This window comes from Panthera uncia, chromosome B1, assembly GCF_023721935.1.
Source record: "Panthera uncia isolate 11264 chromosome B1, Puncia_PCG_1.0, whole genome shotgun sequence".
NCBI classification, from domain to species: domain Eukaryota; kingdom Metazoa; phylum Chordata; class Mammalia; order Carnivora; family Felidae; genus Panthera; species Panthera uncia.
The window spans coordinates 180,471,397-180,495,240 of record NC_064811.1 but is presented as its reverse complement, the minus strand read 5'-3'; the positions used below and the strand labels follow the sequence as shown (position 1 = coordinate 180,495,240).

Genomic DNA, 23,844 nt, shown 5'->3' with positions numbered 1-23,844 from the left:
GTGAGGAAGAACAGAGTCAAAAGATCTCAGAAACTAAGCTGCTGTATTTTTAAGCACTACACAAAAACAACAATTTCAGCATTAACTAAAAGACATTTCAAAAATCTGGGGCACCTGAGTGGCTCAGTCGGTTGAACGTCTGACTTCAGCTCAGGTCATGATCTCACGGTCCCTGAGTTCCAGCCCCGCGTCAGGATCTGTGCTGACAGCTCAGAGCTTGGAGCCTGCTTCCCATTCTGTGTCTCCCTCTCTCTCTCTCACGCTATGTCTTTCTGTCTGTCTCTCTCAAAAATAAACATTAAAAAATAAATAAATAAAAGACATTTAAAAAATCATAAAAGATATGAGGCAGCACAAAAATGAGAATTAGAAAATCTCAGAAATGAGATGCTAGAATCAAGGGAAAAGTCAAAAGTAGAAATAAAATCAATTCAGAAGCGAAGACTACACTAAAAGATACACAAGAATGAACACAAGAATAAATAAAAACAGGAGATATGCCTTAAGAAAATAGAAAATAAGGGGCGCCTGGGTGGCTCAGTCACTTAAGCATCCGACTTCGGCTCAGGTCATGATCTCACAAACCCTGAGTTCAAGAGCCTGCTTCAGATCTTCTTCTTCTCTCTCTCTCTCTCTCTCTCTCAAATAAGTAAACATTTTTTAAAAATCAAAAGAAAATAGAAAATAAAAGAGAAAAAATTAAAAGAAAAAAATGAAGGAAAAATATTAAAAGGGTTTGAGGAAAAAGTCAGAGATGGGCAAAGAAGATATAACTTATATTTAATGGGAGTCCCTAAAAAAGAAACTAAAGCAAGGAACAGAATAGCTATCAAAAAGACCCTTGGGGTGCCTGGCTGGTGCAGTCGGTTAAATATCTGACTCTTGGTCTCTGCTCTTGTCATGATCTCAAGATTCATGGATTTGAGCCCCACAATAGGCTCTGTGGTGATGTTTCAGAGCCTGCTTGGGATTCTGTCCCTCCTCTCTGCTCTTCTCCTGTTTGGGCTCTTACTCTCAAAATAAATAAATTTTAAAAATTTGAAACAAAACAAAAAACAAACAAACAAACAAAACAACACAACAACTTCCCTAACTCCCATAACCAAGGACACTTTCCTAAAATGAAAAAAAAAAAAATTGAAACTTTGACACCATCGAAAAGTTACACTAAACATTTATAAAAACTGACCCAGAACTAACAATATCAATGCATATTATAATTAAACTATATTTTAAAAGGAAAAAAATTATTGTGGACATGTAGGCAAAAAAGTCCATTTGTAAGGGAAAAAATTCAGATTTGCTATCAAACTTTTTGACAGTAATGATTTAGACAGAACAAAATGAACTAATACATTTAAGACAAAGAAAATATGAGTTGAGGGCTTTCGAGGGTAAAGGCTGCATTCAAAATGTTATTGCTGTGCAAAAACTCAGGGATACGGTTCCCATGAGCACTTGCTGAGGAATCTACTTGAGAACAAGCCTTGGACAACCATAACGATGAGACATATAGACATACGACTTACAGGTAAGCATTAAACACACATACACATAGGTATATACAGGTGTGTGTGTGTGTGTGTGTGTGTGTGTGTGTGTGTGGTAGTACATGTGGACTAAATAAGGATGTGAGAAAGTGCAATCTGTGATGGCAATACACTCGAAAATGTAGAAAAAAATACATTTAAAACATGGAAAAATAATAGGGGTAACAAAACCAAAAAATATTAGTTGTTTTTAGTAACCTTACTGGAAATGGTATTAATGGTGTTATATTCTGGGGCCTTGTGTGAGTATACTGTGTGATTAAGCAAATTAATAACTGAATAACATTATAATTCTCTCACCTCTTTGTCCTTGGAAACCAAGATTCTCTGTGGGGAAAAATTATATATTGTCTAGGTATAGATATACACAATAGATGACAGGTACAGTTATAGAATATTGCCTAACTCTGTCCCTGAAATAGTGACTAACCTAAAATCAATGAAATTCTTTAATACCCAGATTGTGATCTAGGAATATCTTTTACCACTGAAAGAAACCGGCTTCTTAGAGAAATGGCTTACTCCAAGTCTGGGTCAGTAAATGTACAAGATCTTCCTGGAAAATAATATCGTATCAGATAGCGAGGAAGTTCTTAAAGGTTACTAATATTATTATGTGATAAGGCCTTAGGCGCCAACGTAAAGAAACTCCCAAAGGCCAAAAATGAGAAAATTTGATAACTATAATGGTTTGAAATACATGATTTCATAATTGAAACAAAAAACAGTGACCCATTAATTAGTTACCTTTATAGGATTCCAGGAAAACAACTCATTATTTTTTTAAAACTGGGAAACATAGGGAAAGAATCAAGTATTTTTCCTCTTTCCAGGACTATGAACTATTCCATTGGGTAATTATATAATACAGAAGGGCATATTTCTTTTTATAGAAATATTCCAGCAAATAGGTGAAGAAAGAATGACTGAATTATTAACATCATTCTTTTGCAAACTGTAATGAAATCATGAATGTAGGCATTAAGCATAGATGACTGCTAACATCATAAAAAGTGAGTCCATCAGACATTTTGTACCTCCTGGTGAAAGAACATGATACCATCAATGAGGTATTCTTTCCCCAACTAAAATCAAACCTGAATTTTATCAAGCCTGTAGGCCCAACCACCAGCTAAAGGAACAAGGAAGTGCAATCAGCAAAATTCAGACAGTAAGAAACTCTACTGATCAAATGATTCCATTTCTTCAACAAATCTACTGCCAAGAGAACTGGGTGGGGGGTGGAGGGGTGGTGCAGAGAGAGGGAGAGAGAGAGAAAGAGGGAAGGAGAACATAGAGATTAAAATAAATATTAACAAATAGGAAAACTAAGGTATAGTGTTTAGGAATGGATACATGGATGACAAAATTATGAGGAAAAGCAAGAAATTGATTACCACAGAAGTCAGAATGGGCTGAAGGAGGAGTAATCATCAGGAGGGAGGCAACATTCTATTTATTTCTTGACTGAGGTGGCATCAGAATGTGTATTTTATAATATTTATTAAAAAACTTTTTTTTAACGTTTATCATTGAGAGACAGAGAGATACAGAGCATGAGCAGGGGAAGGGTAGAGAGAGGGGAGACACAGAATCTGAAGTAGCCTCCAGGCTCTGAGCTGTCAGCACAGAGCCTGATGTGGGGCTTGAACTCACGAACTGTGAGATCATGACCTGAGCTGAAGTCGGTCGCCTAACCAACTGAGCCACCCAGACGCCCCATACTTTATAATATTTATTAAGTCATGAGTTTGTTTCATATGGTTTTCTGTGTCTGTGTTCTATTTTACATTGAAGGTAAGGTATAATAAGAAATATATGTATTGGTCTTTGACCCCAGTTCCCGGCACAACGCTCCTAAAACCCTTTGAATTTCCCAAATGATAGGAGTTATCTTTTGTCACTCATAAGATGCCCCTTTTGAGCACACCAGAGTTTTTTCTAATAAAGTCACTTAGGATGGGACCCTTAGATAGCCTCAGGATAGGGCTGGTCACCAGAAAGACCAGGTGATTAGAGGATTGAAACTTTCAGCCCCAGCCTCCAACCTCTGGGAAGGGAATGGCATGTGTGGCAGATTAATCTCTGAAAAATTCTGAACCACAAGCTTTGGTTAACTTCCACGTTGGTGAATGCCTCCATGGCAAACCCTAGTTCCATGGGGACAGAAACCCCTGTAGTCTGGACCCTTCCAGACCTCACTCTGCGTATCTCTTCATGTGGTTGTTCTCCCGGGTCCTTTATATCTTTTCTAATAAACCAATACATATAAGTAAATGTTTCTCTGAGTTCTGTGAGCCTCTCTACAAATTGATCCAACCCGAGGAGGACGTCATGGGGATCTCCAACATTTATGCATTTTGTCAGAAGCACAGTGACAGCCTAGACTTGAAATTGGCATCTGAAGCGGATGTAGTCCTGTGAGACTGAGCCCTTAGCCTATGGGATCTGATGCTAAGAACTGAGTTAAATTTGTAGGGCACCCAGTCTGTACTCGTGGAAAATTGTATTGCTTGTGCTGGGAAAAACACACTGGAGAAAGTTGAAAAAAAATCAGCCATATCTTTCTGGACACGAGGTTTGAACTAGTTAAATTAATATTTGAAGTCTTATTTCCAGGTACATGCTTCTATTAAAATAGAAGCCTGCTGAAGTTTACTTAGAATGCCAAACTGTTAAAATAGGTAACTCTAGGTATTTACACTAAAAGTGGTATTTTTGACTTCCAATTTTTTAGCAATGGAAAATTCTTCTGCACTAAAGACCATGGAGAGAAATGGGATTTCTTGGTACCCAAGACTATCTGGAGGGTATGGGAAGAAAATATGAGACCTTCTATTTAGCTACCTGTCTGTCCATCTATATTTTTAATCTTATTCTTTTCTATTTTTGCGTATAGTTTATTGTGTACATATTAGTATTCTAGTGCCATATATAATTTATAAATAAGTGAATATTGGGCATGGATGCTCAATTTTTTCTTATAGATAAGGAAGTACAAGAGGAATGGTTTAGAGACCACTGGCCTACTCCCTTGAACATTTTGGGCACGAAAAAGAGGCTGACATGAGGAAGGATGGCAGGTCTTAGTACGCTGGACGGAATGATATTTTGTGAATGCAAACCCTTCCGTAGCCTCAAGTTCATAGGCCAGTGGGAAGGGAAATGAGTGTTATTAGGAATTCCAAACATGAGCTCATATACAAATCATAAATACGTGGATAATATCATATTTCATCCTCACAACCCCGTGAGATCTAAAGAAATAATTTTATAAAAGAGAAACAGAGATCAGACAAGTCAGATCGAGTAAAGCATATCTAGGTGTCAAAACTAAATCTTCTAACTCCAATTGGTGTCCTCAATTCTGTACTGATAATAGTATTTTTTTTTATTGTTTGTAGTAGACATATCCTCCTATTTAAGATTTGTGAACAATAATTTTTTTCCTGAGAAACAACAAATAACAATTAGTTGTGGGTTTCTAGAGCAGATAATCAAATTATAAATTAGTGGGGATTAACCATAATTTTGTAGGTACTCAAAAAGAGATCAGAAGTGTACTTATCCAAAACAGATAAATCTTTGGTCGTGTTAAATTACTGTCCTGGATCAGCAACCTGACTTGCCAGTGTTCTAGATACCCCAAAGTCAGATTGTCTTACTTGCTGATAACTAATCAGGCCCTGACTTACAACGTTGGAACACTGCAGTATGTTTCAGGCAAACGTAGTATTACCCTACTCACTGGCTGGAAGGAATAACGATGATAATACTTTCATTGGCTCTTTTCTGAATTGCCAGCCCATGTTTATATTTAGAAGAGTGATTATATTTTGAGGAACGCTTGTCTAACAGCACGAGAGCTAAATGCTGTTGTTCATTTAGTTTATGACTCTTCCTACGTCATTATGATTTGCAAACATTTGCTAGAATTTACAGCACGGAGCCCATTGGACTGCATACCATTTGCAAGGGGGAAGATCGCAGAGTCAAGTATGGATTGGCAACTATGAATCAAGACCAAAAACTGCAAAAGGAATGCATAAAGAGCCAACCAGTGGACCAGGCCTGGAGGCTGGTCACAATGCAGCAACACTGAACCCATTAGGCCTCAGGGATTTGCACTCTTTTCAGGGGATCACTGATCAGTTGGCAGGGCCTAAAGGGGATGGGGGCAAATTGGAAGGCTGCCCCCAGCTCCCTAAGGGCTTACATTTGGCCAAGAGAACAAGCCAGAGGCATACATTAAAAGCAAATTCAAAAAGTCTAGGTAAACTGGGATAGTGCCATAGGTATGAGACTTCAAAGCCACAGACTTGTTATTACATTTGTCACGAAGCAATAAATAGTTTGAAATTGAAAATACATCCCCTTTTTAAGGGAAGACTCCATCTTATTGGAGCAAATATTAACCAATTCCAAGTGTGACACAGTTATGATTCATTGTCAAGAGTAGATTACACACACCAGTAGTTTCTTGAGTCATGACATTTTAAGCACTCAAAGTAAACATTTTCAAAGTGGTTGCATAACAAACTGGTGGTGCTATATTTTTCTTAATTTCTTCCTAATATGCAGAGGTCAAAAGCAGAATGGCAGGACAAGTTGTTTGTGTGTGAGCTAAGATAATTTTGGCATCATGCTGTAAGAATGGCTCCTTCTACAGAGTCTATAAATGGAATAGAAGGATTGTGGAAGATGCCTTCCAAGATATGGGAGGATGAAAGAGTTTCTCAGATGCTCTCAAGTCATTCTGAAGAGGGGAAACCGTATTTCCTTATTGCTACTGCTCTGAACTTGCCACAAGAAAGTTCTTTCTTGTGATAGATACTTGATTTACAAATCTGCAGCCTTCTACACAAGAACATTCCTACCCTGATAGTTACCCTTCTGGAATATTGATAGGAGAGTCTACTTAAGTCTCCAAGTCCACTGGGAAGCGGGATGGATAATGAGAAACCCGGGAGTTATTTGTGAATAAATCAAGACCATTGACTGGTCTCATACTGCTTTCTTGCAATCATTGCTACAGCTAGTTAATGTGTGTATTTGACCATGCATGTCTCACCATCTCGGGACACAGGACTTAAATGTCATGTGGCTATTTGCAATATACATTTTCTGTCAACAGAAATAGGAAAAAGGTCATCCACAGGGTCAGAAAATTCCAGTATTCTGGGTCTTTGTTACTTCTACAGTTCTTCAGCACCTATCAAATGGTTGGCTGACTACATAATTTCTGGAATGCGTTTAAAGCAACTGCGTCTCACTCTGAGGCAAAGGATCTGTGGGCATGTTAGAATTTTACCATGAGCTTGACTTTCAGAAGGATATATGAAAAAACTGCTATACACACACATATCTATTTACAATCAGTCCTTGCTGTTATAAGGCTTGATTGACATTGGCCTAGTCCCTGAGTGGGTAAATCATCTTGAGATAAATTTTATGATAATACTTTGTTTTTTTTTTTTTTTCAAAGCCGCTATGTAAAATAACCACATGAAGTTTCTTACCATATTATATATATTGGTGTTTTCTATTCGGGAAATGTTGATCTGAAACAGGAGTGAAAAATTTTTCTTTTTGAAATTAGTGCTAAGAAGAGCTTTGCTTCCCTTGAAGAACTCTCAGCCTCTTCTGAAAACAGCAATTATGTAACTGGTTGGGGCACTTGGCTACCAGGAAGCTCAGTGGCTTACTTTGGTTACTCATTTGTATGTTTACTCTTACCTGTAAGTTTTGCCTTGGATCCTATTTTATACTTCTAAACATCTATTTATTTTTTTTAATTTACTGTGACTATCTTTTAGAGTTATTCAAACCCCTCATTCAATGTAGTGGAGATATAAGTAAATATAAATAAGTAATTAATTTTTAAAAAGCAATCAAGTTTGGGAATAAAATGACTCCATGACTTTCTCACCACTTAAATCAGTGTATTGTAGTTTCCATTTTGGGAATTGAGCCTGAAATTCTTTTTTTCGTTTCTGATTGAACGCAACTTCGAGAAAATTAGCTGAAAACTCTACTCCAGGGAGATGTCAATGTTAATAAAATTCTAACGAATTTGCTAAGTCATCATTTCACCATAATCACAGAATGTTAGAATTTTATGTACCGAATACTTCCTTTCTAGATAAACTAGAGAAGAAATGGTTTGAAAGCATCAATTAGGCATTCTTCTTTCCCCCCCTCCTCCCCACCAACACATGTGTTATTTGACAACTTATTTTATCTGTAAGTGAAATTAGTAGGGAAAGAATTTTAGTCATTCTTGATGTCAAAACCTCAAGCAGTGAAAAGTTCTTAAATATTGGAATGGGTATCACTATTTACATGGTTCAAAATCCAAAAAATACAAAATTATATCTAGTGAAAAGTTTCTTGTCAAATTCTGCCCTCCAGATGCCAAGGTCCCTTCCCAAGATACAGCCAATATTGTCAGTTTCTGACATATCTTTTCAGAAATATTTTATGCTTATACAAATTTATGTATATATGCTTACATACAAGAGTGTATAATTGCCCTTTTTTTTAATTTTTAAAATTTGTTTGAGAGAGAGAGAGAGTGGGCAAGTGGAGGAGAAGGAGATAGGGCGGAAAAGAGAGAGAGAGAGAGAGAGAGAGAGAGAGAGAGAGAGAGAGAGAGAAAGAGAATCCCAAGTGGGTTCCGTGGTCAGTACAGAGCCCGACTCCAGGCTCCATCGATGATGCTGGGATCATGACCTGAGCCAAAATCAAGAGTCAGATGCTCAACTGACTGAGCCACCCAGGTGCCCCTAATTCCTCCTTTTTTTTTTTAATATGGATTAATATTCTTATAGTTAAAAAAAGTTTTTTTTAACGTTTATTTATTTTTGAGACAGAGCGAGACAGAGCACGAATGGGGGAGGGTCAGAGAAAGAGGGAGACACAGAATCTGAAACAGGCTCCAGGCTCTGGGCTGTCAGCACACAGCCCAACGCGGGGCTCGAACTCACGGACCGTGAGATCATGACCTGAGCCGAAGTTGGACGCTCAACCGTCTGAGCCACCCAGGCACCCCAATCCCTCCCTTTTAAAAGAAAATGTAGCATACTATAGATAATTGTTTTGAATTTTTAAAAAATTGTGCACATAAAGTGTCTGGGATAACATTGTAAAAAAGTACATAGAGCTTTTACTTTTTTTAAAGTTTTTTTAATTACTAGAACATAGAGCAGTGCTTATTAACATTGCCATGTAACACACTTGTTTTTTTCTTTAAAAAAATTTTTTTTAATGTTTACTTATTTTTGAGAGAGACAGAGTGCAAGAGAGAGAGGGAGACACAGAATCTGAGGCTGTCAGCGCAGAGCTCCGACACAGGGCTTGAACTCACAAACTGCGAGATCATGACCTGAGCCAAAGTCTAACAGACGCTTTACCGACTGAGCCCCTCAGGTGCCCCACATATTTATTTAAATTAAAATTTTATTTTAGTTTTTTTCCCCCATTCTTCGTCATTCTTTTTCCTCATTGTCATCAAATGGACAAGCTTATACACATCTACCATTTCTTGTGTATTGAAAGATGAATTATGTTTAGACTTACCGCCTCAAAGGACATGTGCACTTACGGTTTCGTTACGTAGTATGAATTGCTCTCAATGGAGGTCATTCTAATTTACATGCACATCAGCATTGTCACTGCCTGTTTCTCCAAATTTTTGCTAACACGCAGTGGTTATCAAACTTTTCAATCTTTGCAGTTCTGATAAATGAAAAAGTGTTTTTTCTATGTAGTTTCAATTTGCATTTTTCTAGTACAGAAAAAAATTCTGGTAACTTTTTTTTTTTTTCTTAAGGACAAAGGACCCCTAAGTTGTGTGGAGTTATTATCTGACCCTTAACAGGTTCCTGGAGTCTGGAGCAGGTTAACACTGGAGTTCAGAGATCAAGAATATGGCAACATGCCCAGAGCCAACATGGAAAGAAAAGTCAGCAGGCCCCACTTCAAGCATATTTGCCTTGACAGAGTCCCTGATGATGTCCCTAGAAGGTAACTTCTGTTTTTATGTGCATGCAATTAGAAGCAAAGATTCAGATTTCCCAATGACCACAGAACTTGCTTCTAATTACTTAGGTGAGGGGTGTTTTTTTTCTCTTTCCTTTCCTGCAATTTATCCCTCAGAAAAATGAAGTAAAACAGGTTCTATATTTACAGATATAGCTAAGTCACACAATAGAACTATAGGGGGTTGGACCAAATCACCTGGGTCACATGAGGGTTATAAAGATTAAATGATATGTTTAACACTAGGACTATTTTGTTGAGGAAGGAGGCATGTTGCTAATTAGCATAATTGCCCCCTCACTTGCAGGAACTATGTCAGTGGGTTTGTTTTTGGGTTTTGGTTTTAGTGCTTTTGCATAAGGGAGGATCATTCATTGGTGTTTAAAGCTGTATCTGCTTAAAAATAATCGTATGCCTTTTCCTAAAGTCCTAGATACGTTCCATGTCTGTCCTTGAAATAAGTACTTCAAAAGCAAGCAAGAATTGTCACACAGTAGAATAAAAAGACTAGGTCATGACTTAGGCCGGATGCCTTTGCACTTACCTCTGGCTAGCTGTGTGACCTCAGTAAGTCACTTGAGCTTTCTTCAACTGAAAAATGGAGATAATAAACTGATCTATTTACTTGGGTCTTATTGAGGAAATATTGGGACATTGTACATATGAAAAGTCTGCAACTATAAATGACAATACATCTGTTAGTTGATCTAATGTTGATAGTATAGAAAACTTAAACACAGTATCCTCAGATTAATTCTCTGAAAAGACTTATTTCTCTTAAAAAGCCTTTAGCAAGTCCAAACCAGTTAATTATTACTATTGTTTTAATTTTGGTCTCCTGCACCTGGGTGGCTCAGTCAGTTAAGCCACCCACTCTTGGTTTCAGCTCAGGTTAGGATTTGAGGGTTAATGAAATCGAGCCCCGTTTATGGCTCCACACTGACAGCACAGAGCCTGCTTGGGATTCTCTCTCTCCCTGTCTCTGCCCCTCCCCTGCTCACTCACGTGCTCTCTCGCTCTCAAAATAACTTAAAGAAAAAAAAAAGATATTTAAGATTTTGATCTCAGGTTGTCTGACATTTAACAGTTAAAAATATGCCAATAGAATAAAACATTTTATGAACGTAATGGACAGCTATGGATGAAATTCGTTCAGTTTAGCAAAGAAGGACCTCATTTGTGTTTAGAGAAAAGTGGGTCGGCCTCGTTTATCTCCCTGGTGTTGTATTCTGTACACGTTTTATTCTAAGATCTAACAGCAGGAGCTCATTTCTTTAACCTTTACTAGGTGTTTGCTAGTAAACGTCTTAGTAGGACGAAGCTAAAACAGACCAGGAGTCTGACACTCTGAAGAGACCATCAGTGCTGGTTCCTAGCACACCTCCGCCCCGATCCTTCTGCGACCTCCCCACTCCCTCCCCCCACCCCCGGCCCGCCCTCGCTGCAATGCCCCACGGCTAGCTGGAAGCCAGAGAGCTCGCACGGATAAGCGAGGGGGCAAGAGCCGGGAGTAGGCAGAACTCCAGTCGCCCGCGGGGACCTGCGTGATCTGGGGACGCGCGGCTCAGGCAGGTGCGCGGTCAGCAGCCCGGGGCGCCGCGTCGCACGTGGCAACAGGTGCAGCGCGGTCCCGGGCAGACGCCCGGGTCTGGGGCGCGTCGGCATTTAGCCCGGGAGCTTGCGGGGCTTCGGGACTGGGACGCGGGAGCGCAAGAGGGGGCAGCGAAGCGGCTGGCCGAGCCCGCCAACCTGCGAGCGGAGCAGAGTCGAGCGCAGCCGAGCGGAGCCGAGCGGAGCGCGGCTGGGGCCGCCCTGGCCTGCGTGCCGAGGTACAGCCACGAGCGACTTGCAAGTGTCTCGGGGCACAGCCCCCCCTTGGTCGCCGCCTGCCCTTTGTCTCCAGCTGCAAGGCGCAGGCTGGGGCCGCCTGGAAGGGGAGGCTGCGGGCCCGGGGGTGGGGGGGCAGAGGCGGCGGCGCTTTTCTATTTACAAGTTTCCCGAACTCCCCGCCCTTGCTCCACCCCCAGCGGCTCGGGAGGCGGGGAGGCTGGGACGCCCCGGACTCCGGGTTCCCGCCCGGCTGCTGCAGCCTCCGCTGGCCTGCGGGGGTGGGGTGAGGGCCTGGCCGTGTGTCCCCAGGTGCGCACGCTGCCCGCCGGGCACTGATTGCGCCGCGGGCCTCCGGGGTGGGCCTGGAGCGCCTCCGCCGGGGGTCCGGAGGGCGCCCGGGCTTGCAGTCCTGGTTTCCCCCGTCCTGCGTCTCGGCTCCCGGAGGAGGAGGAGGGAGGAGCTGCGGGTAAGCGCGGAGTTGAGGCGATTCCCGCAGCCCGGCCTGTCCGAGGTGGAGATCTCAGGCGAGGGTGGCGAGGGGACCTCCAGGACGCGACCGTCACAGGGTGACGGGACTAGCTTTGAGGGAGGGGGCGGGTATTCCCGGGGCTTGGGTGGGGGCAAAGTTGGGGAGAAGCGGGGAGGCACCCGCAGTGGAGCGGAGGCTGTGCGGGGAGCGGGTCTCACGTGGGATCAGCTCAGCTGGTGCGGCGGGGACGGATGCGGATCTCCGTAGCTGTCACCTTCAAAGTGACCCGAGGGGTTTCCAGTAGACTCAGCCTGACAGGCATCTGCTCAGCCGGAAGCCACCCACCAGACACCTGACCCGCGGGGCCGGCAGTCCTGGCCTCGCGCGGTGCGGTTCGCTTGGGCCCATTCTCAGCTAAAGCACCCGGGGCTGAAAATGTGGCGTTCCTGAGGTTTGCTGCAACTCCCAAGGCCCTCCGTCCCGAGCCTGCCTACTTCCTGCAGCTCACTTGCGCTTTCCTAGCTCTCTAGAAAAATCCGTTCCAAAGTAAGGTCACCTGATTGACGACTAATGTGTTTTCTTACCTTACATCCTCTTCTCCGTTTTCGAGACGTACTCTTTGCTGCTAAGTTATTTGTTGCCTTTGACTTGGAATAACTTATTTTAGACTAAGAATAGGAGAGATTAATTTTCACGTAATTTTTCACATATTCTGTTAACTACAACGGAGTATTCAGCAGTGGGTGTGTAAGAAAGGAAATCCAGTGTGTTTGTTTGAATAAAATCAAAGTCTTAGGCAGAACGGGGGAGGGGTGTAACAGGCAGCGTTCAGGTTTTGCCAGGTGAAGGGATTTCAATCTCCATCCCACTAAATCCTTAGCCCTGGGGGTGGAGGGTGGGGTGCAGGTGTGAGGAGTGGAGGGAAGGAGGGCGGCAATCTGGGAGGGAGGGGAATAAAAAGGAAATGAGTCGCTGCTTCCTGGGAACCTATGACCTCCTTAAGGAGTCTAGATAACACCCAGATAACTGTGTGTGGTTAACCTGAAGAAGAACTGAAGCGCTTGGAAATGCAATAAGGTAGACCAACTAGTTTGTCAGGGATCATTGGGCCAGGAAATGATGGACAATTTAAATTGAAACAGTGATGCCCTCCCTATTTGTATAGTGCTTTGCAATGTATAAAATGCATTTATTGGTATTTTTCTTTTTCTTTATCGTTCTTTTTCTTGATATTTTTCTTAAATGCAGCATTCCATAAAGAAATTATACAGGGGCGCCTGGGTGGCGCAGTCGGTTAAGCGTCCGACTTCAGCCAGGTCACGATCTCGCGGTCCGTGAGTTCGAGCCCCGCGTCAGGCTCTGGGCTGATGGCTCGGAGCCTGGAGCCTGTTTCCGATTCTGTGTCTCCCTCTCTCTCTGCCCCTCCCCCGTTCATGCTTTGTCTCTCTCTGTCCCAAAAATAAATAAAAAACGTTGAAAAAAAAATTAAAAAAAAAAGAAATTATACAAAGAAACGATTGGAACTACTTATCCTTAGAAATAAAAACATAGTAGAAATTGAGTTTAAGATATATTTAACTCGTGCCAACTTTTCCACTTCTTAAAACTGTCTTTATGTGGAGAAAATAGTGCTTGGAGAAGAGCTGCGCCTTTCCATTCTGTATCAGTAATACATGGTTGCAATTTGGGATTATTTCATAGGGTTATAAAATTCTGGCTAGATTTCTTTGTTGGTATTTCAGTTACTAGTCTTAACCACTTAGAAAGCATGTCCCATGTACCCTTAATTCTGAGTAAGGTTCTTTTTACATCTATTAGAACAACCTCTGTGTCCTGGAGTAGAGACCATTGCAAACCAGATTGTGTTTGTTGATAAGAGATAGTTGTGCATTGTACATACCATTAGGAACAACATTCCTCAAAATGGCTTTGTTCCAATTTCTAAAGTAATGCTTGCTGTAAAAAAAAAAAAAAAAAAAGGTAGATTCAGAAAAAGTATAAGTGTTAAATAATTCCACCACCCAAATATAATCACAATGTTTTCTTCATGCTTGTTAACACATAACATAAATAGGTTTATTTTTTATAATTACATTTATACATGTACAGATTGCATGCTGATTTTTTTTCCTGCGTAACTTAGGAAAAAGCTCACCTATCATTACAGTTCTGCAAGAGTTTTATTTTAGTGGCTACATAATGTTACATTATATAGAGGTAACATGGTTGTTTATAAGCTGAACTTTTATTTCCAGTTACTGTTAAATATATACTGTTGCAACAAATATCCTTTATAAAACCTTATCTACAGGGCATATTTCCTTAGGATGGAGTCCTTGAAATACAGTTGATGGCTCAAAGATCTCTGGAGACAGATGGACCATTTGCTTTGCAAAAAATGTTTTACACAAGTATGATCCCACTAGCACTCTGAGAGTCCTTGTGTTACTATAATGTTGTAACATGGGGGCTCACTCTTAAAAGGAAAAATAATTCCTTTTATTAAAAAAATTTTTTTTAATGTTTATTTTTTGAAGGAGAGAGAGAGAGAGAGAGCATGAGCCTGTAAGGGGCAGAGAGAGAAAGGGAAAAACAGAATCTGAAGCAGGCTCCAGGCTCTGAGCTGTCAGCACAGAGCCTGACGAGGGCCTGAACTCACTGTGAGATCATGACCTAAGCTGGAAGTCAGACGCCTAAATGACTGAGCCACCCAGGCACCCTGGAAAAATAATTCTTCTAGCTCTATAAGTGAACAGTGCTTTCTTTATATCTAAATTTCCATTTCTTTTATTACAAATTATGTATACCAAAAAAATTAAGTTATTTTTAATTTTTATTCCTTTTTAATTGAATGTAGGACCACATTTTTTTCTATTGGGGTATTAATACCTTTCTATTCATAAGAACTTTTATGGATTGATAATCTTTCACCTTTCATGTTGCATATCTTTCTTCCCCATTATGTCTTGGCCTTATAAAGACCAGTAGTACATGTTTATAGTGGTTTTGACTTAGAGATGTTCTAGATTTTAATGTAGCCAAGTCTGTTGACTTTCTCAAAAACATAATTAACACTTTTGAATCCTAGCTTAAATACATGACCGTGGCAGAAGATGACTTTTAAAAGAACCCCCCTGCCCCCCATGTACCCTTAATTTTGAGTAAGGTTCTTTTCAGATCCATTAGAACAACCTCTGTGTACTGGAGTAGAGACCATTGCCAACCAGATTGTGTTTGTTGATAAGTAATAGTTGTGCATTGTATATACCATTAGGAACAACATTCCTCAAAATCAGAACAGAAAGTTTTGAATTACAGGAAACAAAAATGTTTGAGGTATGTTGTTCTGTGATAATGTCAACTAGGCTCACCATCCATCTAGTTTTACTCATTTGTAGTAGTAGTATTTTGCTGTTCAATGATTGTTATAGTTCCATACTGAATTGGTGATGAGTCTTGATATCCAGACAGATGTATATGTAGTTTAAAAGTTGTCCCAAATTTCCAATATTATTGATAGATGAAACTATTGAAAGAGGGGAAAAAAAACCTCCTGACTTCCCAGACTTGAGTTCTCTTTCCATACTATGGAAGCTTAAGTACATCCTGAGAACTTTTAGAAGCCTCGTTGAGGGTGCTCTCCATGTCTGAGGACCCACAAATAAACCACTGGACCATACATCAGCCAGGAAGGTGAGGTTGGTGTGCTGTGTGTGTGTGAGGGCACTTAAAAATGCACCCCAACTTTCTCTACAGGCAGGTGAGCCTACCACGAGGTGACCTCCCCCACTGGCCTGGCAGGGACTTAGACAGCAGTGACTGTGGCCTTTAGAGAGGTGAGGAGAGACTGAGGGTGAGTGACTGTGGGCTGTAGTTGAAGGACTAGGTCATAAGGCGTATGACTTCACCAGCCTGAAATTTGGTTCGGAAAAGCCAGCTTTACGCATGGTTCCCCAAACTTGACTTAGGGAAATCTGTTATAACCAAGTTACTGAGTTCGACTGGCCAACGACTTCTTCTAAAGATGTATTTTTCTAGGGGCGCCTGGGTGGCTCAGTCAGTTAAGCATCTCACTTTGGCTCAGGTCTCGCAGTTCGTGGGTTTGAGCCCCGCATCGGGCTCTGTGTTGACAGCTCAGAGCCTGGAGCCTGCTTCGGATTCTGTGTCTCCCTCTCTCTCTGCCCTTCCCCCACTCTCTCTCTCTCTTTCAAAAATGTTAAAAAAAATTTTTTTAAGATGTATTTTTCTAAATCAAGTTTCTACAAGATTGCTGAAATGACCACAGTATTACTTGAAATCAGTTCTAACTCTTCTATGTGGGCAGTTATCCAGGATATTAATGCATGATTTTTTTTGTTCATTTGGCTCCAGATGAAAAAGATTTTTCCATTTTGGGGATGACAGATTTGAGGGCTAATCTTTACTCTGTAGACAAATACAGTAAAACTTCACTTTCATACACAGCAAGGTATTTTGCAATTGGTGATTGCCCTGACGTATCATGTTGACACAATCAAGGAAGAAAGGGTTTGCTCAACAAATACAGAGTAGTAAGCCAGTTTGAATCTAGAGGTGTTTTACTTAAGTAAATAGCTTTCAAGCCCTTCAGAATTCCATTTTTTTTTTAATTTTTTTTTTTCAACGTTTTTTATTTTTGGGACAGAGAGAGACAGAGCATGAACGGGGGAGGAGCAGAGAGAGAGGGAGACACAGAATCGGAAACAGGCTCCAGGCTCCGAGCCATCAGCCCAGAGCCTGACGCGGGGCTCGAACCCACGGACCGCGAGATCATGACCTGGCTGAAGTCGGACGCTTAACCGACTGCGCCACCCAGGCGCCCCCAGAATTCCATTTTTGCATCTCTATCTTTGATTCCCAAACAGCCTCATTTATTTAAAAAAAAATTTTTTTTTATGTTTATTTCTGAGACAGAGACAGAGCATGAGTGGGGGAGGGGCAGAGAGGGAGGGAGACAGAGAATCTGAAGCAGGCTCCAGGTTCTGAGCTGTCAGCACAGAGCCTGATAGGGGGCTCGAACTCACAAACCGTGAGATCATGACCTGAGCCAAAGTTGGTTGCTCAACCGACTGAGCCACCCAGGTGCCCCACCTCATTTATTCATTAAAGCTAATAGGTTGGGGGTGCCTGGATGGCTCCTTTAAGCCTCCGACCTCACCTCAGGTCAAGATCTCATGGTTAATGAGTTTGCGCCCCGTGTTGGGCTTTGTGCTGACAGCTCAGAGCCTGGAGCCTGCTTCAGATTCTGCATCTCTCTCTCTCTCTCTCTCTTTGCCCCTTCGCCTCTCATGCTCTGTCTCTCTCTCTCTCTCAAAAATAAACATTTAAAAAAAATTGAAAAAGCTAGTAGGTTTTCCTTAGCCTGCAGTTTATGCCCAGTATTGAAGAGAAAATATTTCAAGATAAACTGTATTTAAGTCTTGCTAATAGTCGTATATCTAAGTTCATGAATGTTCTGTGTATGTATTACTTGCATGAGTAAAAGTAAGAAAAATCACTAATCCTACCACTATTCTAACATAGAAGTTTTATTTCATTTTGAAGTTGTAAAACTAAAGATCGTTTTAAAGTCCCTTAAAGTTTGTCTTGAGGAGACATGTTTACTTGTTAGTAGGGTTGACTCAGTTCTTTTTGAGCATTGAAAGGTCATGTGAAGGTAGTACATAAGTTTCTCAAAGTAGCTGCAAAGGGCAAAGTGGTCACTGGGAAATTAACTTCCAGGTAGTGTAGTTTCCCCGAAATTGTACCCCTTTCTTGTTGCAGTAAGAGTTGTGCTAAGTGGAAGGGGAGGTCTGGCCAGCTTGGCACTGTGTGTGCACAGGAAGAAAAAAGCAGAACAAAACAGACTAAGAATGTGTCAGTCTTAAAGGTAAGGTGCCATGGAGAGAGGGGTTTAAAGCCATCAAATTCTGTATTTTCACTCTGTAAAAATTTTTTTGGTGTTTGTTTTGAGACACACACACACACACACACACACACACACACACACGGCACGAGCGAGCGAAAGGCAGAGAGAGAGAGGGAGACACAGAATTCGAGGAAGGCTCCAGGCTCCGAGCTGTCGGCACAGAGCCCAATGCGGGGTTCATACTCACGACCTGCGAGATCATGACCTGAGCTGAAGTTGGACGCCTAACTGGCTGAGCCACCCAGGTGCCCCTTCGCTCTATTAAATACGTGTAAATGTTTGCACCTTCTCAACGTATAGTCATTGCAAAGAAAATTAATGTTTATGTTCTTGAGCCAATCAACCACGATTCCCCTGATCTTCTACAATTAACTAAAACATTTAGGGACATTGGTGCCCTAAATTGGCATTGAGAAAGCAGTTGTTAAGAGTAGGAAGGAGAGGTGTAAAAATATATTCTTGTTTAAGCATAAAGCTTATATAATTTTGGCTTATATAACACTGGCAGTGTTCATTACGTCTTGACTGTGGGGTTACTTCTACACTTTTTTTTTGCATTGAAAACTTGGTAACATTGGGGTGCCTGAGTGGCTCAGTCAGTTGGGCGTCCGACTTTGGCTCAGGTCATGATCTCGCGGTTCATGAGTTGGAGCCCTGCATTGACTCTGTGCTGACAGCTCAGAGCCTGGAGCCTGCTTCAGGTTGTGTGTCCCCCTTTCTGCCCCTCCCCCAGTCATGCTCTGTCTTGCTCTTTTAAAAATAAACATTAAAAAAAAATTGAAAAACTTGGTAATATTTATGTGGGTATTATTTACATATATACCAATATTGAAGAAAATGTCACTATTTCTTCACCTTATTTCAGATAAACAGTTCATTTGTGTTTAGAAGTATTGAGGGACAAATGAAAAATTCTCTTAAGTTTGTGTCTTAAGATGGTTTTCATGATTGTTAATAATTGACATCAAGTTAAAACTGCATGTTCTCTCTTTTTTTTTTTTTTTTAAAAGTTTATATTTGAGAGAGGCAGAGAGTGGGAGAGAGAGAATTCCAGCTAACAGTGTGGAGCCTGCTGTGGGGCTCAAGCCCATCAACTATGAGATCATGACCGGAGATGAAATCCAGTCAGATGCTTAACTGACTAAGCCACCTAGGCACCCCTAAAACTGCATCTTCTTTTAAAACAAAACTCACTTGGTAAGCTGCATGGAACAAAAATAGAAGCTTGTATAGATATAAGCCATGTAAGAGCAGACCTTCAAAAATGATCTCCTCCCCCTTTCCACCCTGTCAAGTCAGTTGAGTTGTATTTGCCAGAATAAGTGCCAGTTAAAACACCTTGTGCTATGAAAAGCCTGGGTTTTAGTTCTCTAGTAAACTGCTATACTATAGTCCTCTTATTCTAGGCAAACTAGGGAATTGAACTCTATGTGCGCATTTCTACTAATCTAACTCAATAGATTATAATTCAGGCAAGGGTCCCAGAATTCCTACTTGTTGGTGATAGAGTCAGAAGGATTGGAGAAATGAGAAATGGGTGAAAAAGCATACATTTTTCTATCTGCAAGAAAAACGCACTTGTTTTATTAGATCTTCAGTCTGGACTCCATATGTAGAACCCATTTATGTGGAGTGTTATATAGTTAGAATTATGTTTTCATGTTAAATGGTAAATACAAGGCACGAGTAAGAATCCTTGCTGTTAAACTCAGACTATGTATTGAGTACTCCCTGTGGTCCAGATGTTGGTTGTGCAAGGTAGAAGGGCACAGACGTGGAAAAAAGAATTGGCTCCCATTCTCAGAGGAGTCAGCAGAAAAGCCTCAACTGTTGGGAGAAGTGCAGTATGGAGAATGTTAGTGTCGAGGGTCCTAGAAATATCCTTCCCAGATCGTTAACATTGTGCCATGTGTTGAGAATTCTACCTGCTACGTTGAGCAAATTTTGGTAAAGCTAAGTCTGTTTTCACATTTTTGGTTACCTACAGGCTCTTCCTCCTTAATGGTGGATCGTGATTACTCTCAGAATTGTTGAGAAGCAGGATGCTTAGCAGTGCTATCTAGTTTCACTTACTTGCTCTGGATAATCTTTTTAGTGACCTCTTCCAACGTATTTTTGTTGAAACTTGTAAGCTTCTTGAGGACAGGGTCTAAACCTGATGACGTCGGGCGTATTTGCACTTTTGTAATGATTTGCACCAGATGTAGCCTGGAACAAATCATCTAGAGACTAATGGCATGGGAGTTTGAAATTCTTTCTTGCATCAGTCACAGCTACTAGAAGGTCTTTTAAGCCAGAGATAATAATTTACGTACTGCTTTTCTAGACTTTCCTCTTTGTCCTGTCCCTTACCCCCTGTGATAGACCCGGCAAACCTAGAGAGGCAGCCTCTCTGGTGGCCCTGTGTCCTTCTGAAAGCTGGTAGGAGTTAGGACAAGGTATGAGGTTCCTATTTCTTTGGAGTTACAGTTCTGTTTCATAATAAAGTGCCAGTCTCAGAACATCTGGCAAACTCATGTGCAAATACTTGTACCGAATTAATTCCACTTGTGATAATTGATTACATTCTCCTTTGGTGCAGACCATCACCATTTCTCATACAGACGGGCTGTTTCTTGTTTCCAGAAATATGTATTTACGTTTTCTTTTTGTTTTTAATTTTTAAAATGTTTTTATTTATTTTTGAGACAGAGAGAGACAGAGCATGAGCAGAGGAGGGGCAGAGAGAGAGAGAGAGAGGGAGACACAGAATCTGAAGCAGGCTCCAGGCTCTGAGCTATCAGCACAGAGCCTGATGTGGGGCTTGAACTCACAGACTGTGAGATCATGACCTGAGCCGAAGTCAGGCGCTAAACGGACTGAGCCACCCCGGCACCCCTGTATTTACATTTTAAAAAGCAATTCAGATGAATTTTCAGTCTGGGATTGTTCTTTCTCTCCTTGGACTTCGTAAGATTTATTTCAGAGCAGTTTTGCATTTCTCTAAAACTTTTTGATGGCCCACAAAACTTGCTGGTTATTGAATTTGACTTTGTGCTCTTTAATAGTTGACTTTTTAATTTAAGACTTAAAAACTTCTGATCGTGCTTTATGGAGCTATTAATGGCAGCTGTGTGGAGGAATTTACCAATTCATTTTACTTCCAGCATAAGAAGTTTCTAGTCAATAAAATGGGAATGGAGATAGGAAAAATGCTGCATTTCTCTTTTCAGGAAAAACTTTAAATGATTTTATATTTGGAGCATGACTTTGGTGTCAGAAAATGGTTAGCTCTTATTATGCTGAACCCTTAAAATTTGAAATGTACACAATCAAATGAAAATTATTTTCTGCTTAAGTGATATAAATATAAGCCTCCAGGACAAGGTATTGTTTTTTTTTTTTTTTTAATCTTATTTTTATTAAGATTGGAATAATGGAGGTATTTCAACATTTAGCTGGATTTTACTCACCCTGATGTCCAGTTTGAAACTTTGGACACATACTTTGTTGTAGAATTGGAAAAAATGTTACTGATGTCCAGTACATTGGGTACAGGAGTTTAATGAGGAGTGTACAGACTTCAGAATTTGACCAAGCTGGGTTCATGTCTGAGATCTTCTGTGTTAGCCACGTGGATTCGGTAAGTTACTTTCTTTTGCACCCCGTTACCCCATGAGGACAGTGGGGATAATACCTGCCACCTGGGGTTATTCTACCACAGTGCCAAATATATGTCATCTCTTCTGATTCATGGCTAGGAAGTTTCATTTAATTTCCTCACCCGAACTTTGATAGGGTGGTTGCTTGGGTCTGTGGATGCTGCTCTCTTTTGGGAATTCAATTCCAGGTACAAGAGCATGATCACTTTTCCTGAAAAAAGAATTGGTTTATACCAGTAACAGTTGAGTGTATTTATTCTTCGACTCCAGCTTCGTCACCTCTTGATTTTCTTCGGAGTTTGAGTTTAGTGAGTTCCTGATAATTTTTTAGGATAATTTGTTACATTTGAGCTGTGGTTTTGTTGTTGCTTTTTGTTTTTGAATTTTATTGATGTATTTTGAGAGCAAGAGAGGGTGCACAAACAGGGGAGTAACAGAGAGAGAGCGGGAGAGAGAGAATCCCAAACAGGCTCCATGATATCAGTGCAGAGCCCAATGCAGGGCTCGAACTCACAAACCACGAGATCATGACCTGAGCGGAAATCGACAGTTGGACGCCCATCTGACTAAGCTCCCTGGGTGCCCCATTGAGCTGTGTTTTTTTAATCAAAGCAAAAGGAAATGAAAATCCAGGATTGCCACTTACACACACACACACACACACACACACACACACACACACATAGACACATAAACACATGCTCCACACAAATATGATTAAAATCAAAGTGAAACAATAACTCTGTATGTTTTTGGATAGTACCTTGGAAATGGGACATTAAGGACCTTTTCACTCACTTAACACACCATCCCTTGTTAGGTGGACAGCACAGGTTGGGAGAGGTCTATTTTATACATGAGGAAATTGACTGGAACTATTTGCATAAATGTTTTATATTATGACAAGTAAGTTAGAGACCCAGGACTAGGACCCAGGCCTTCTCTCCTGGTCTATTCTGTGCTCCCAGTATCATGCTGTTCCTTGACTACTTCTAAAGCCATAAAAAGTAATGACTGTTGCTAGGATTGTCTCCATATTGGTGAACTGGGACCAAAAGCATCCTAGTTTGAGAGTGTAACATTTCAGATGACATTGCTTAGAATTATGGCTTGTTATTTTTCCATCTTCTAACTGCAGAACATAAACCAGAATGTTAAATCCTGTAAGCCACTAAGATCAGTAGCACAAATGGAAAGTTGATAGTTGCAGATCATTACAATGGTCTGTTACATTTCTGTGACCTTTTACAGTTTTTATACTGCTTTATTCAAAAAGAACCAAAGAAAATTCTCACAAAACAGTACTCTGAATCATTTGATTGTACAGTAATACATTGTAAAATGTACCCATTTTACAGATAGCTATCCAAGGCCATATATGTTGAATAGGAGCTAATATTTGTTTTTCTGAAACACATTTTTCCATAAATATCTTGAATCCTTTTTCCTTATTTGAAACTACATGGAGGCAGGTAATTCTTGGGCAGGTGGAGTTAATCCCAGGTAGAAATTTAACTAGAAGGTGAGGCCTGGGGTCCATCAGAACTGGGAAGAGACTGTCCCGTAAAACCACAGTTACACCCTGAGTGTCAGTCATGGTTTCTAGCCCTAAAGGTCAATAGTTCTGTATTACCAAAATGACTTCTAAGGAATACATGGTATGAGGGCCTGACAAGTAGGCCATTTTAGAGGGGTCAGCTCTTTCTTCCTTGGAGCTGCTCCTATGGGTTACATCTGTACATATACTGACCTTCTGTTAAGGAACTCTTACTTGCCAGGGGGAGAGCCTGCCTTAGGTAATCATTTTCCACGTAAAAGGTACAGGAAGTTGATGTTTAACAAAGGTTGGGAGGTATGATGTGAGGTGCCAACTTGCGTAACTCCGCACACGGCATTTTTCAATTGGACTTGGCAGAATTCAAATGGAAAATTGTTTCCTTTTAGACAAGTGGACTTTGAAGAGATAGGGCAACTGTCTGAACTGTTCTACACAAGGTCATGGGCATTTAACACTTTCCAGGAAAGAATTAAGTTTAGCTTAAAACAATGCCCAAGGGATACAGGAGTACTCATGCATAGGGGCACTTGTACCCCAATGTTTATAGCAGCACTCTCAACAATAGCCAAATTATGGAAAAGCCTAAATGTCCATCAACTGATGAATGGATAAAGAAATTGTGGTTTATATACACAATGGAGTACTACGTGGCAATGAGAAAGAATGAAATAGGGCCCTTTGTAGCAACGTGGATGGAACTGGAGAGTGTGATGCTAAGTGAAATAAGCCATACAGAGAAAGACAGATACCATATGTTTTCACTCTTAGGTGGATCCTGAGAAACTTAACAGAAACCCATGGGGGAGGGGAAGGGAAAAAAAAAAAAAAAG

General features: G+C 40.8%; 1 protein-coding gene across 3 annotated transcripts in view; it reads left to right on the top strand.

Moving 5' to 3' along the window:
* The first annotated feature begins 11,339 nt into the window (after positions 1–11,339).
* MTUS1 (microtubule associated scaffold protein 1) overlaps positions 11,340–23,844 on the top strand; it is a 169,851-nt gene continuing 157,346 nt past the window's right edge. Inside the window, exon 1 of one of the 3 annotated variants that reach the window (XM_049631717.1) lies at positions 11,340–11,419. The gene's annotated coding sequence lies outside the window, so the exon portion shown is untranslated. Of the gene's footprint in view, positions 11,420–11,699; positions 11,932–23,844 lie in introns of those variants that run through there. The other 2 variants (XM_049631716.1, XM_049631718.1) reach the window with 2 other exon arrangements.